Below are 14579 nucleotides of genomic sequence, written 5' to 3'. Positions count from 1 at the left end.
ATTCCTTAGGTGGAACTTCAACTTCTGCACCATGCAGTGCTTGCCACACTGTGGTTGCTGTAGTTCTTTGGGGCACTCTCCTCTGATTAAGACATCATCTATATATTGGTACATTTTCGCCTTCTGAGGAAGTGAGAGTTTTGTGGTGCTCATGGGAGGGAGCTGAGTCCCCTTCCAGCCCTTCCAGTCCCCTGAATCCCTTCCTTCAGCAGGGGTAAAGGAGCTCCCAGCCTGTCCTGGCCTGCCTGTCCTGGTTGATGAGGGGACAAGCAGAAGGCTGCCCACAGCTGTTGATGTGTCACCTTCCCTGGAGGTATTTAAAAGACATGTAGATTTGGGACTTGTGGACATGGCTTAGTGCTGGACTTGAGAGTGTTTGGTTAACGCTTGGACTCGATCTTAAGGGTCTTTTCCAACATAAATGCTCTGTGTGCTCTGGGAAAGCCTGAGAGTCCCCTTTCAATCCTCCTTTCGAGGACATCATGATTCTACAAAATCTTGATTTTTAGATCAAACTCTGTCTCTCAGCTGAGAAATGACACTGCAGGAAGGCAGTGTGTCTCCTAGCTGAGGGATGGAACATGGGTGCTTTTTAAGGCATGAATGCATGATTCCAATTCTTAGTGAAAAGCAGAAAATATTTATTAATTATGCTGGCACCTATTGGATAAGCTTTTCTGAATGAGCATCTCTACTCCCTGCTGAAGGGTGAAACCTAGACAGATAAGAAAAAGGCAGTAATGAGCGCAGGTTGGGCCAGTTCCAGAGCTAGGTACCACAGCCAAAACACAGTAAAACAAAACTACAGCTTAACCTCACAGTAATGCTAGCAATATTAGAGAGTCTTCAGCAGAGGTGCCCTGACCCGGAGGAGGTTACTGAATTTTAATTTCTTTCTTTGATGAAATGTATTTAAAGTCATCATCCCCGAATAGCAAAACATATCAATAGCCAACCAGAAGATCATGCACAAAAGACAAAAGGTCACACTGCTCAAAGTCTGAGAGGCTTTATGCATGCTCGTGCCACATTCTTCAATCTTCAAAGGTGGTCATTCATATCAAGCGCAAGGGTAAGCACAGGGCACATGGGGAAGGACCGATGGACATTGCAGCTCTCCTGGCTCTGCCATGAGCTACAAAGAGCTGAGAACTTCTCCCTGCCTCGATACTCTTCAGGTTTTCGGTCATACAAAGAATGGTTTACACCCCAAATAAAAACCCTCAGCAGTGTTATGCCGGTAAATAAATAACACAGTCAAAATGATTCTGAGGCCCTGTTGAGCCTGTCTTGTGCCGCCCAGACTCATCCGAGTCATGAGTGCCAGTACTGAACTTTACAATCAAGTCAGATTTCATCTGACGTCCCTTCTGACCATGAGAGCTGGGCAAAGCACTGCTTCAGAGCAACGCTGACGCCAGGGCAGCACATGGGCAGAGGTCCTGCTCCTCACAGCACACTCAGCCAGCACAAACCAGAGAAAGGAAATGCATTTCAGCGGGGGGGATTTCTATGAGAAATGCAGTGGATTTGCTCGGAGGAGCCTGTCATAATTTTTCCCTGCCCTTTCCTTCTTTGAACAGGCTCCATGCCCACAGGCAGCAGATGTCAATGGCAGCTCCATCACCCAGGTCCTCCTCCTGCCATCTGCAGACACCCAGGTGCCAGCTCTGCCGCTTCTGGCTGCCCCTGGGCACCTCCCTGGCTGCGCTCCTGGGCAGCGGCCTCATCATTGAGACAAGGAGGCAGGAAAGCACGAAATGGAATCGGTTCTAAGTAATGTGACGTTTGATGGCTTTGTAATGGAAAGTAACTGCGGTGCTGGGAGGCAGTTGACATAGTTGTAGGTCCTTAGGAGCTTAGTACAAAAAGTGTAAGAAAAGCAGAATAGAGAAACAGGACCTGGGGGTGGGGAGTATCCGGGACTCGCAGATGTCCGGGATGGGCACAGTTAAACTGACTGCTAACTAGAAGGACAGGGTAATTGCTATGTTTGTGGTGTCAATGAACCCATGAAGCTGGTGTAAACACCTACTGGGGAGCAATATGGTGATACCCGTCAGGAGGAGCTATCCCCCGTGTGTCTCCCGGTGTCGCAATAAAGAATAGCTGCTTGCCAACTTCAGCTTTGTTGGCGAGTCTGTTCCTGGAGTTTTCTCCGAATCAACTCCCAATGACTCCGCAAACCCCCAGCTGCCCCCCAAGTGACCCCTAAGTGACTTCCCAGACCCACAACTGCCCCACAGTGACCCCAAGTGACACCCCAGACCAACAACTGTCCCCTCAAATGACCCCCGAGTGACTCCACAGACCCACAACTGCCCCCAAAGTGACCTGCCCAGGAGCACAACTGCCCCTAAATGCCCCCACATGAACTCCCCAAACCCATAACTGCACTCCCAAGTGACCCCATGCCCCACATCTGCCCCCCAAGTGACACCCATAGAGCCAGAACTGCCACCCAAATGACACCGCACACCTACAACTGCCCCCCAGTCACCCCCAGTCCCAGAACTGCCTCCGAAGTGACCTGCCCAGAAGCACAACTGCCCCCAAATGCCCACAAGTGAAACCCCCGCACCCATTACTGACCCCCCCAAGTGACACCCAAGTGGCGCCCAGCCCTACATCTGCCCTCCAGGTGACCCTCAAGTGACCCCCAGTCCCACATCTGCCAATGTGTTCTCCATAGAGCGAAAACTGCCCCCCAAGTGACCCCCCAGTTACTCCCCACTCACAACTGCCCCACAAGTGACCCGAGGCCCACAACCGCCCTCCAAGTGACCCTCAAGTGATCCCCAGATGCAGAACTGCTCCCCAAGTGACCACCAAATGACTCCTCAGTCCCACAACTGCTGCACAAGTGATACCCCACTGACTACACAGACCCAAAATTGCACCCCAGGTGGCCCCCAAGTGAGCCCCCAAACCCAGAACTGCCTCCCAAGTGACCCCCAAGTAACTTCCTAGACACAAAACTGCCCCCCAAGTGAACCCCCAGACTCAAAACTGCCCCGCCAGTCACCTCCCAGATGCACAACTGCCCCCCAAGTGACTCTCCAGACACAAAACAGCCCCCTAAGAGACACCCAAATGAAGACCCAGACCACAGCTGCCCCCAAGTGACCCCCAAGTGAAGCCCAAGTTACCCCTAGACCCAGAACTGCCTGCCAAGAAGCTCCCAAGTGACTCCCCCAGACCCACAACTGCCCCTCAAGTTGGGGGTCAGAGAATCCTGGCATCCCAGCGGCACGGATGGCTTGGGGGGAGCAAATTTTCCCGGTTGGTTCCATTTCAGCCTGATCAGCGGCAGCAGGAACATTCCAAAAGCCTTTTTCTCCTTCTTGTCCCGAGCCCTGCTCTGCGGGGCTCTCGGAGCCATGGCAGTGCAGCGTGGCGCTTCCTCACTGTGCTTACCGAACGACCTCAGTGCTTGCTCAGGCTCGCAAGGTCCTAGTGCCCAGGTAGCAGTTGGTGTGTCCTTGCTTCTGCTCTGCTCCAGTCTCGCTCCACGCTGGTCGCCACTCTGCTGTCTTGAAGGCTGGCATCCTTGCTCTTATTTACTGTCTCCTTAGCTCTTATCAGTCCCGTGATGCTCCTTCCCCCATCAGCCAAACGCTCCTTTCTCTCTACACGTTAGTCAGTCAGAACACTTTGGCCTATTCTACTATGCTGAAGGCACACACATTATTGTTAGTTTAAGGTTCCAACACAGTGACCACAGGAACGCGCTGGGGACATGGGGATGTGGTGACCATAGGGGCATGGTGGGTCACATGGGAACCATGGGGACACAGACATCACAACGACCATGGGGACCCGGGGACCACAGGGGTGGCTGATTGTGGAACACCCCATGTTCAGGTGTGCGAGCCCACAGAACCCCACGGAACCCTTCAGCAGAGGCACTGGGAGACGGCAGCTGCCCCACGGAGCACAAGCTACCGGTGGAGGAGGCAAGAGCAGCTCCTCTGGTGGTTCCTGTCTCGGTATCTGGGTGCCTGGGCAGGCAGCGGGGCTGCTGACACACTGGGAGTGACATCACCCGCCATGCACTATGACATCACCGCTCCCGCCGCTTATATTGCATGCAGCGAGTGCCCACGGCAGTCACTGTGGGGAGACGACAGAGAACTTCCCAGAGCAGCACCTGCAGCATCATGGGGCAGCACCCAAGAGAAGGGACCTTCTGCACCGGCAGCGCCAGCATCACCCAGGTGCATCAACCCTGCACGATGGTCCAAGGGTTCGTGGGGAGCTTCCAACCTCTGCCTGGGAGTCCCTGTTCCAGAGGCACCCACAGTTCCTCTGGCTGCTGCAGCCCTGGCTTGTCTTGGGAACTGGGGCCGTTCTTTGGTGTGAAGGGTTTCAAGGCTGCCTGGGCAGGCAGCGGGGCTGGTGCTGGCCTCAGGGCTGAGCTCCCATCCCCTGGTCAGGCAGTGGGGCTGGTGCTGGCCTCGGGCTTGAGCTTCCAGCCCCCTGGGTGGTGTTTTGGCTGGGATAGAATTAATTCCCTTCCCTGTAGCTGGTGCAGTGCTGTGTTCCGGCTTTATTCTGGCAATAACGCTGGTAACACACTGACAGTTTAGTTGTTGCTCGGTAGCACTTACCCTGATCAAGGACTTTCCAGTCTCTCATGCTCTGCAGAGAGGAGGGGCACAAGAAGCCGGGAGGAAGCAGGCAGGACACCTGACCTAAACTAGCCAAAGGGGTATTCCATCCCACAGCACGTCATGTCCAGTATAGAAACTACAGGGAGTCACCCTGAAGGGATGGCATTGGGTCAGGCTGGGTATGACTCAGTGGGTACTGAGCAATTGCATTGGGCTTCACTGCTGGTTAGCAGTTTCCTTTCTCCTCTCTAGTTTTATGCGCTGTCCCTTTTAAACCACAACAGTTCTACAGGAGCAAAGTTTGCTGTGCAGCTCTTAAGAGTGATTTTAGTGATAGAAGATTTTCCCTTTTCTGTTGTTGCTCCAGGTTTGGTTTTTCACTTCTTTTCATGACTTTGTTCTTGTTTTTTTGAAGAGCTCTGGCTGGTGGCTGAGTTATTTCTCTCTCTATAATTCCTGCGGGTTTGCGACCCGCGCCTTGCTCCTTCAGGTGCTGATTGCCAGGTTTTCCATGTGGGTCCTTCCCTCCGTGTGTGTCCCGTGCCCGCCCCGGGTCCGTAGCATTCCCGTCAGCAGCCTGGCGGGGGTGCGGAGCGGCTCCTGCTCCCCAGCTCCCTGTGGCCGCAGTTGTGGTCGCTGCCGTTTCCCTGCCACGGGCAGATTCTCAGTCTGCAGCTGAGGGTTGCTTTTCCCCACGGGTGTCTTGTCTGGGGCTGGGGCAGAGGGGGGCTGGTCCCGGCGGTCTGCGCTGTTGGGTCTGGTTGTGGGACCGCGTGTTGAGTGGGTGGGATTTGTGCTCACAGTTAATAGTGCACAGTGCAGGGAGCGCAGGAATCTGGTTTGTTTTCCGTGCGGACTGCAATAGAAGGAAGCACTTGATGGAATGGAGCCATCCCTTTATCGTGGGGTTGCGGGATGAAGGATGCTGAGAGAGTGCGAGGTGCAGGGGAGCACAGCGCGGCTGCTGCAGGTCCTGGAGGTTTGTCTGCCACTGAGACTGCCTGCAGCTCTGGCAGCAGGGTCAGAGGCTGGTTCCCCACGCGGCGACTCCCGGAGCACCCCTGGGTGCCCAGTGGCCATGGGCACGATGCTGCTGCCATGACAAAGCCGTGGCGGTCCCTGTGGATTTGCCCATTGTGACGGGGCCCCCCCGGTAAGCGTGGGCTATTTAAGGAGCGAGAGCCCTGCAGTAACCAGTGCAGAGGAGACCCCCTCCCTCGGGAGGCTGCATCTCCCATGGCTGCCCTGCGCATCCCGGTACGCGTTCTTTGACTTTGCAATTCTGTTTTCGCGTTGGCTTGAAACACATTGTGGGTGTGTGCTGTGAAGGGAGGAGAAGCTGTCAGGAGATGTGCTGGTGCCATCCCAGCTGTAGGAGCAGGGGATGGGCGATGAGGAGGCACTGGGCTTGTTCATGTGCTTGGAGCTGTTTCCCATGGGAGCCCCAAGGATCCCAAGGATGCTCTGAGGAAGCTGGTGACTGGCTGTGTTTCAGCAGTCATACACTGCCTGCTTTCCTCTGCAAAGGGCTCCCGGTGTAGGTCATGACAGGCCACGTCTGTCTTTGCTGCTTTACATGTGTTTTCCTGTTTCCATTTGTGATGATGTTGTCTGGGTTTTTTCCACTTGTGATGTTGCTGTCTTCAAAGGCATGTCCGTTTTCATCGCCTGCTCCTTCAGTATCTGTCCACCTTGTCTGAGCCACAGACTTGGTGTCAATGGGGGTCTGTCATTGTGTTTGAGCTGGGGGTGTTCAGCCTGGAGAAGAGGAGGCTCCAGGGAGGCCTTACTAAGCCAATACCTAAACAGGGCGTACAAGACATCTAGAGAGGGTCTTTTACAAGGGCCTGTAGGGACAGGACAAGGGGGATGGCTTTAACCTGCCAGAGGGGAGACTGAGATGAGATCTCAGGAGGAAGCTCTTCTCTGTAAGGGTGCTGAGGTGCTGGCACAGGGTGCCCAGAGAAGCTGTGGTTGCCCCATCCCTGGCAGTGCTCAAGGCCAGGTTGGACACAGGGGCTTGGAGCAAGCTGCTCCAGTGGAAGGGGTCCCTGCCTGTGGATTTGCCCATTGTGACGGGGCCCCACAGTAAGCGTGGGCTATTTAAGGAGCGAGAGCCCTGCAGTAACCAGTGCAGAGGAGACCCCCTCCCTCGGGAGGCTGCATCTCCCATGGCTGCCCTGCGCATCCCGGTACGCGTTCTTTGACTTTGCAATTCTGTTTTCGCGTTGGCTTGAAACACATTGTGGGTGTGTGCTGTGAAGGGAGGAGAAGCTGTCAGGAGATGTGCTGGTGCCATCCCAGCTGTAGGAGCAGGGGATGGGCGATGAGGAGGCACTGGGCTTGTTCATGTGCTTGGAGCTCACCTCTGCGTGCAGAGGTGCTGGGGGCAAAGCAGGAGCCTTCTGTGTGCAGGAGCTGCTGGTGCCAGAGGTGCTGAGAAGGTGGCAGGGCAGGAGAACTTGTACCTCCCTGTCAGAGCCTGGGGGAGTGCAAGGGTCACCCCAGCTCCCAGGAACCCCCCCTTACTTTCATCCCTCCGGGCAGAGGGATGATCTCATCGCCAGCATCCTCACAGGTAAGGTTTAGGAAGAACCCCCCCAGCTGCACACCTAAAACCTGTCAGGTCCCCCAGATCTCCAGTTCTCCCCTCCCCAATTATCTCTGGGGTGGTCTCTGGTGGCTGTAGCCCCTTTTTGAGGGCTCCATTAGTCCCCCAAATTACTCTGCCCCTTGCAGAGCTTGGGCACATTCCCATGAACCTCAAAATCCCCCCAAACCTCCAGTTCCCTTCTGAGCCCCAAATCCCCCCCATTTATTGCCATGTGCCAACAGGGGCACTGAGGAGTCGGGGAACCCTGGGACAAGTGTAAGCCCTGGTTTTAGGACACTGGGTGTTCCCTAAATCCCTGCACCCTGGGGAGCTTTGGGGATCCCACCCAATGCGTAAATCCCCTCTGAGCCCCCAAACTCTTCTCCTCAACACATCTCCACCCTGAGGGAACCTTGCTCACCCAAGAGCGACTCAGGGTGCCCGGGGACCCAGGTACCCCCTGTTTTCGGCACGTTGGAGCTCCCCCAATATAATGTTCAGTTCAGTGGTGGCCTGTTCCTAAAGGGAAAGGATGGTATTGGTTATGAGGAGAAAATGCTTAGAAGACTCTACCCCCCAACTGGAAGGGGGCATGCACCTTAGGTGCTCTGACACCTAGTCTTACTATTATTGACATGTATCCTTCTGGGACCTGGACTAGAAGTTTTGCTAAACGGATTAATCGAGGGTTTAACCCTATTGCTGAACGAAACACCGCATTTCATAGTTTTGTAAGATGGCTAATTCCATCTTTGGGAGTAAGTGAATTAAAGAAGGCAATCGTAAATACCCCAGCAGCCATAGAGGAAATTGAAAATAAAACCATTGATGTAATCCAAGCAGAAGAAAAAGAGATAACTAGCCTATTTAAAGTGGTATTACAAAACTAAATGGCTCTAGACATGTTACTGGCTTCACAAGGAGGGGTTTGTTCCATAATCAACGAAAGTTGCTGTTCCTATATAGATCAAATTAGAACTAATTGTTTCAATGCAGACCTTAGCGTTTCAATACAGAAATTAGCGTTTCAATGCAGAATTTAGCGTTTCAATGCAGAAGTTATCGTTTCAATGCAGAACTTAGCGTTTCAATGCAGAACATATTGGTACAATGCAGAACTTAGCTTTTCAAAGGAGAACTTATTGTTTCAATGCAGACCTTAATGTTCAATGTAGATCTTTAACTTTTCAATGCACAAGTTTGAGTTTCAAAGCAGAACTAAGAGCTTCAATGCAGAACTTAGCGTTTCAAAGCAGAACTACGCGTTTCAATGCAGAGCTTAGCGTTTCAATGCAGAATGTACCGTTTCAAAGCAGAACTTATTGTTTCAAAGCAGAACTTTACGTTTCAAAGCAGATCATAGCGTTTCAAATTAGAACTTATTGTTTCAATTGACATTAGTGTTTCAATACAGACCTTAGTGTTTCAATGCCGAATGTATCATTTCAGCGCAGAACTTAGCGTTTCAAATCAGAACTTACCGTTTCAATGCAGAACTTACCATTTCAACAGAAAACTTTTTTTTTCAATGTAGAACTTAGCGTTTCAAGCTACAACTTTCACATTTCAACGTACAGCTTTGAGGTTTAGTGCAGAACTTACCGTTTCAATGCAGAACTTAGCGTTTCAATGGAGAACTTAGCGTTTCAATGCATACCTTAGCCTTTCAATGCAGATCTCTACCATTTCAAAGCACAACATTGCCTTTCAAAGCAGAAATACGCATTTCAAAGCAGAACTTACTGTTTCAATGCAGAATGTACCGTTTCAAAGCAGAACTTACTGTTTCAAAGCAGAACTTAACGTTTCAAAGCAGATCATAGCGTTTCAAATTAGAACTTATTGTTTCAATTCTGACATTAGTGTTTCAATACAGACCTTAGTGTTTCAATGCTGAATGTATCCTTTCAGTGCAGAAATTAACGTTTCAGTGCAGAACTTAGCGTTTCAAATCAGAACTTACCGTTTCAAAGCAGATCATAGCGTTTCAAATTAGAACTTATTGTTTCAATTCTGACATTAGTGTTTCAATACAGACCTTAGTGTTTCAATGCAGAATGTAACCTTTCAGTGCAGAACTTAGCGTTTCAAATCAGAACTTACCGTTTCAATGCAGAACTTACCATTTCAACAGAAAACTTTTTTTTTCAATGCGGAACTTAGCCTTTCAAACTACAACTTTCACATTTCAACGCACAGCTTTGAGGTTTAGTGCAGATCTTAGCGTTTCATTGCAGAACTTAGCGTTTCAATGCAGAACTTAACGTTTCAAAACAGAACTTACCGTTTCAAGGCAGAGCTTACCGTCTGAATGGAGAACTTAGTGTTTCAATGCATACCTTAGCCTTTCAATGCATATCTTTACCATTTCAAAGCAGAACGTGGCATTTCAAAGCAGAACGTGGTGTTTCAAAGCAGAAATAAGCGATTCAAAGCAGAACATAGTGTTTCAATGCTGAATATCCCAATTCAAACAGAATATATTGTTTCAAAGCAGAGCTTAGCGTTTCAATGCAGAACTTAGCGTTTCAATGCAGAACTTAGCGTTTCAAAGCAAAACTTAGGGTTTCAATGCAGATCTTAGTGTTTCAATGCAGAACTTAACCTTTCAATGCAGAACATAGCGTTTCAATGCAGATCTTAGTGTTTCAATGCAGAACTTAGCGTTCGAAAGCAGAACATAGCGTTTCCATGGAGAACTTAGCGTTTCAATGCTGAATGTGCCATTTCAAAGCAGAAATCAGTGTTTCGAAGCAGAACTTAGCTTTTCAATGCGGAACTTAGCCTTTTACATTACAACGTATTGTTTCAATGCAGAAATTAGCGTTTCAATACGGAACTTAGTGTTTAAATGCAGAATGTACCGATTCAAAGCAGAACCTAGTGTTTCAATGCAGAGCTTAGCGTTTCCATGCAGATCTTAGCGTTTCAATGCAGAACTTAGAGTTTCAATGGAGAACTTAACATTTTAATACAGAACTTACCGTTTCAATGGAGAGCTTAGCGTTTCAATGCATACCTTAGCCTTTCAATGCAGATCTTTACCGTTTCAAAGCAGAACATAGTGTTTCAAAGCAGAACTATGCTTTCCAAAGCAGAACTTAGCGTTTCAATGCAGAACTTACCATTTCGACTCAGAATTTCTTTTTTCAATGTGGACCTTAGCGTTTCCATGCAGACCTTAGTGTTTCAATCTAGAATTTTCACATTTCAGTGCACAGCTTTGAGTTTCAATGCAGAACTTAGAGTTTCAAAGCAGAACTTAGCATTTCAATGCAGAACTTACCGTTTCAATGCAGAACTTACCGCTTCAACGCAGAATGTACTGTTTCAAAGCAGAACTTAGTTCTTCAATGCAGACGTTAGCGTTTTCATGCAGAGCTTAGCATTTCAAGTGTGAACTTTCCGTTTCAATGCAGAACTTTTCGTTTCAATGCAGAACTTAGCCTTTCAATGCAGAACTTAGCGTTTCAATGCAGAACTTTCTGTTTCAATGCAGAACTTACCGTGTCAATGCAGAACTTAGTGTTTCAAAGTAGAACTTGTTCCAATGCAGATATTAGTGTTTCAATGCAGAACTTTAGCGCTTCAATGCACATCTTTGATTTTCAATGCAGAAGTTAGAGTTTCATTGCAGAATGTACCGATTCAAAGCAGAATGTAGTGTTTCAAAGCAGAACTTAGCGATTCAATGCAGAATTCAGCGTTTCAACTCTGAGCTTACAGTTTCAATGCAGAACATAGCGTTTCAAATTAGAACTTATTGTTTCAATTCTGACATTAGTGTTTCAATACAGACCTTAGTGTTTCAATGCAGAATGTACCCTTTCAATGCAGAAATTAGCGTTTCAGTGCAGAACTTAGCGTTTCAATGCTGAATATACCGATTCAAAGCAGAACATAGTGTTTCAAAGCAGAGCTTAGCGTTTCAATGCAGATCTTAGCGATTCAATGCAGAACTTAACCTTTCAATGCAGAACTTACCGTTTCAATGCAGAACCTAGGGTTCGAAAGCAGAACATAGCGTTTCACTGGAAAACTTCGCGTTTCAATGCAGAATGTATCATTTCAAAGCAGAAATTAGTGTTTCAAAGCAGAACTTAGCTTTTCAATGTGGAACTTAGCCTTTCAAATTAGAACTTATTGTTTCAATGCAGAAATTAGCATTTCAATGCAGAACTTAACCTTTCAATGCAGAACTTAGCTTTTCAATGTAGAACTTGGTATTTCAATGCAGATCTTAGCGTTTCAATGTAGAACTTAGTGTTTCAATGCAGAACTTGACCTTTCAATGCAGAACTAAGCTTTTCAATGCACAACCTTCCGTTTCAATGCAGAACTTACCGTGTCAATGCAGAACTTAGTGTTTCAAATTAGAACTTGTTGTTCCAATGCAGACATTTGTGTTTCAATGCAGAACGTAGCATTACGAATTAGAACTCACTGTTTCAATGCAGAACTTAGCGTTTCAATGCAGAACTTTAGCGCTTCAATGCACATCTTTGATTTTCAATGCAGAAGTTAGAGTGTCAATGGAGAATGTGCCGATTCAAAGCAGAACGTAGTGTTTCAAAGCAGAACTCAGCGTTTCAATGCAGAATTCAGCGTTTCAATGCAGAACGCAGCCTTTCAATGCCGAACGCAGCCTTTCAAATTAGAACTTATTGTTTCAATGCAGAAATTAGCGTTTCAATACAGAACTTAACCTTTCAATGCAGAAATTGCCGTTTCAATGCACACCTAAGCATTTCAAAGCAGAACTACGCGTTTCAGTGCAGAACTTACCGTTTCAATGCAGATATTAGCGTTTCAAAATAGAACTTATTGTTTCAATTCTGACATTAGTGTTTCAAAACAGACCTTAGTGTTTCAATGCAGAATGTACCCTTTCAATGCAGAAATTAGTGTTTCAGTGCAGAACTTAGCGTTTCAATGCTGAATATACCGATTCAAAGCAGAACATAGTGTTTCAAAGCAGAGCTTAGTGTTTCAATGCAGATCTTAGCGATTCAATGCAGAACTTAACCTTTCAATGCAGAACTTAACGTTTCAATGCAGAACTTAGCGTTTCAATTCAGAGCTTAGCGTTTCAATGCAGATCTTAGCATTTCAATCCAGAACTTAGGGTTTCAATGCGGAAGTTAACGTTTCAATGCAGAACTTGCCGTTTCAATGCAGAACTTAGCGTTCGAAAGCAGAACATAGCATTTCAATGGAGAACTTAGCGTTTCAAAGCAGAAATTAGTGTTTCGAAGCAGAACTTAGCTTTTCAATGCGGAACTTAGCCTTTTAAATTAGAACTTATTGTTTCAATGCAGAAATAAGCGTTTCAATACAGAACTTAGTATTTAAATGCAGAATTTACCCATTCAAAGCAGAACGTAGTGTTTCAATGCAGAGCTTTGTGTTTCCATGCAGATCTTAGCGTTTCAATGCATAACTTGCTGTTTCAGATTAGAACTAATTGTTTCAATTCAGACATTAGCTTTTAAATACAGATCTTAGTGTTTCAATGCAAAATGTACCGTTTCAATGCAGAAATTAGTGTTTCAGTGCAGAACTTAACCTTCCAACACAGAATGTAGCTTTTCAATGCAGAACTTAACGTTTCAATACAGAACTTACCGTTTCAATGGAAAACTTAGCGTTTCAATGCATACCTTAGCCTTTCAATGCAGATCTTTACTGTTTCAAAGCAGAACTATGCTTTCCAAAGCAGAACTACGCGTTTCAAAGCACAACTTACTGTTTTAATGCATTTTAGTGCTGCCCTTACCCTTTCAATGCAGATCTTTACCGTTTCAAAGCAGAACATACTTTTTCAAAGCAGAACATACTCTTTCAAAGCAGAACTAAGCGATTCAAAGCAGAACATAGTGTTTCAATGCTGAATATACCGATTCAAACAGAATATATTGTTTCAAAGCAGAGCTTAGCGTTTCAATGCAGAACTTCGCGTTTCAATGCAGAACTTAGCGTTTCAAAGCAAAACTTAGGGTTTCAATGCAGATCTTAGTGTTTCAATGCAGAACTTAACCTTTCAATGCAGAACATAGCGTTTCAATGCAGATCTTAGTGTTTCAATGCAGAACTTAGCGTTTGAAAGCAGAACATAACGTTTCCATGGAGAACTTAGCGTTTCAATGCTGAATGTGCCATTTCAAAGCAGAAATCAGCGTTTCAATCTAGAATTTTCACATTTCACTGCACAGCTTTGAGTTTCAATGCAGAACTTAGCGTTTCAATGCAGAATGTACTGTTTCAAAGCAGAACTTAGTGTTTCAAAGGAGGACTTAGCGTTTCAATGCAGAACTTACCTTTTCAAATTAGAACTTATTGTTTCAATGCAGAAATTAGCGTTTCAATCCAGAACTTAGCGTTTCAATGCAGAACTTAGTGTTTCAATGCAGAACTTAGCGTTTCAATTTAGCACTTATTTTTTCAATTCTGACATTAGCGTTTCTATACAGACCTTAGTGTTTCAATGCAGAATGTACCGTTTCATATCAGATCTTAGCGCTTCAATGCAGAACTTAGCGTTTCAATGCAGAACATCGCGTTTCAATGAAGAACTTAACGTTTCAATACAGAACTTAGTGTTTCAATGCAGAATGTACCGTTTCAAGGCAGATCTTAGTGTTCCAATACAGAACGTAGCCTTTCAATGCAGAACATAGCGTTCCAATGAAGAACTTAATGTTTCAATACAGAACTTACAGTTTCAATGCAGAACTTATCGTTTCAATTGAGAAGTTAGTGTTTAAATGCAGAATGTGCTGTTTCAATGCAGAAATTAGCATTTCAATGCAGAACTTAGCATTTCAATAGAGATCTTAGTGTTTCGATGCAGAATGTGCCATTTCAATGCTGAAATTAGCGTTTCAATACAGAACATACCATTTCAATGCAGAACTTACTGTTTCATTCGAGAATTTCGCATTGCAATGCATACCTTAGCCTTTCAATGCAGATCTTTATCGTTTCAAAGCAGAACTTACCGTTTCAAAGCAGAACCACGCGTTTCAATGTAGAGCTTATCGTTCCAATGCAGAACTTAGCGTTTCAACACAGAACTTCTTTTTTAATGCAGACCTCAGCGTTTCAATGCAGACCTTAGTGTTTCAATCTAGAATTTTCACATTTCACTGCACAGCTTTGAGTTTCAATGCAGAACTTAGCGTTTCAATGCAGAATATGCCGTTTCAAAGCAGAACGTAGTGTTTCAAAGGAGGACTTAGCGTTTCAATGCAGAACTTACCTTTTCAAATTAGAACTTATTGTTTAAATGCAAAAATTAGCGTTTCTATGCCAAACTTGTGTTTCAATGCAGAATATACCGTTTCAATGCAGAAAGTAGCATTTCAATCCAGAAC

General features: G+C 46.5%; 1 long non-coding RNA gene across 1 annotated transcript; it reads left to right on the top strand.

The window, feature by feature from the left end:
• Positions 1 to 114: 114 nt before the first annotated feature.
• Positions 115 to 2120, top strand: LOC136018391 (uncharacterized). Its single transcript, XR_010614382.1, has 2 exons — positions 115 to 313; positions 1584 to 2120. It is a non-coding gene; the product is annotated as an uncharacterized LOC136018391 (long non-coding RNA).
• Positions 2121 to 14579: the final 12459 nt, after the last annotated feature.

Source organism: Lathamus discolor, chromosome 7 (genome assembly GCF_037157495.1).
Source record: "Lathamus discolor isolate bLatDis1 chromosome 7, bLatDis1.hap1, whole genome shotgun sequence".
In the NCBI taxonomy this organism is placed as follows: Eukaryota; Metazoa; Chordata; class Aves; order Psittaciformes; family Psittacidae; genus Lathamus; species Lathamus discolor.
Note: the sequence above shows the minus strand (reverse complement) of the source record. Positions and strands in the feature narration are given on the sequence as shown.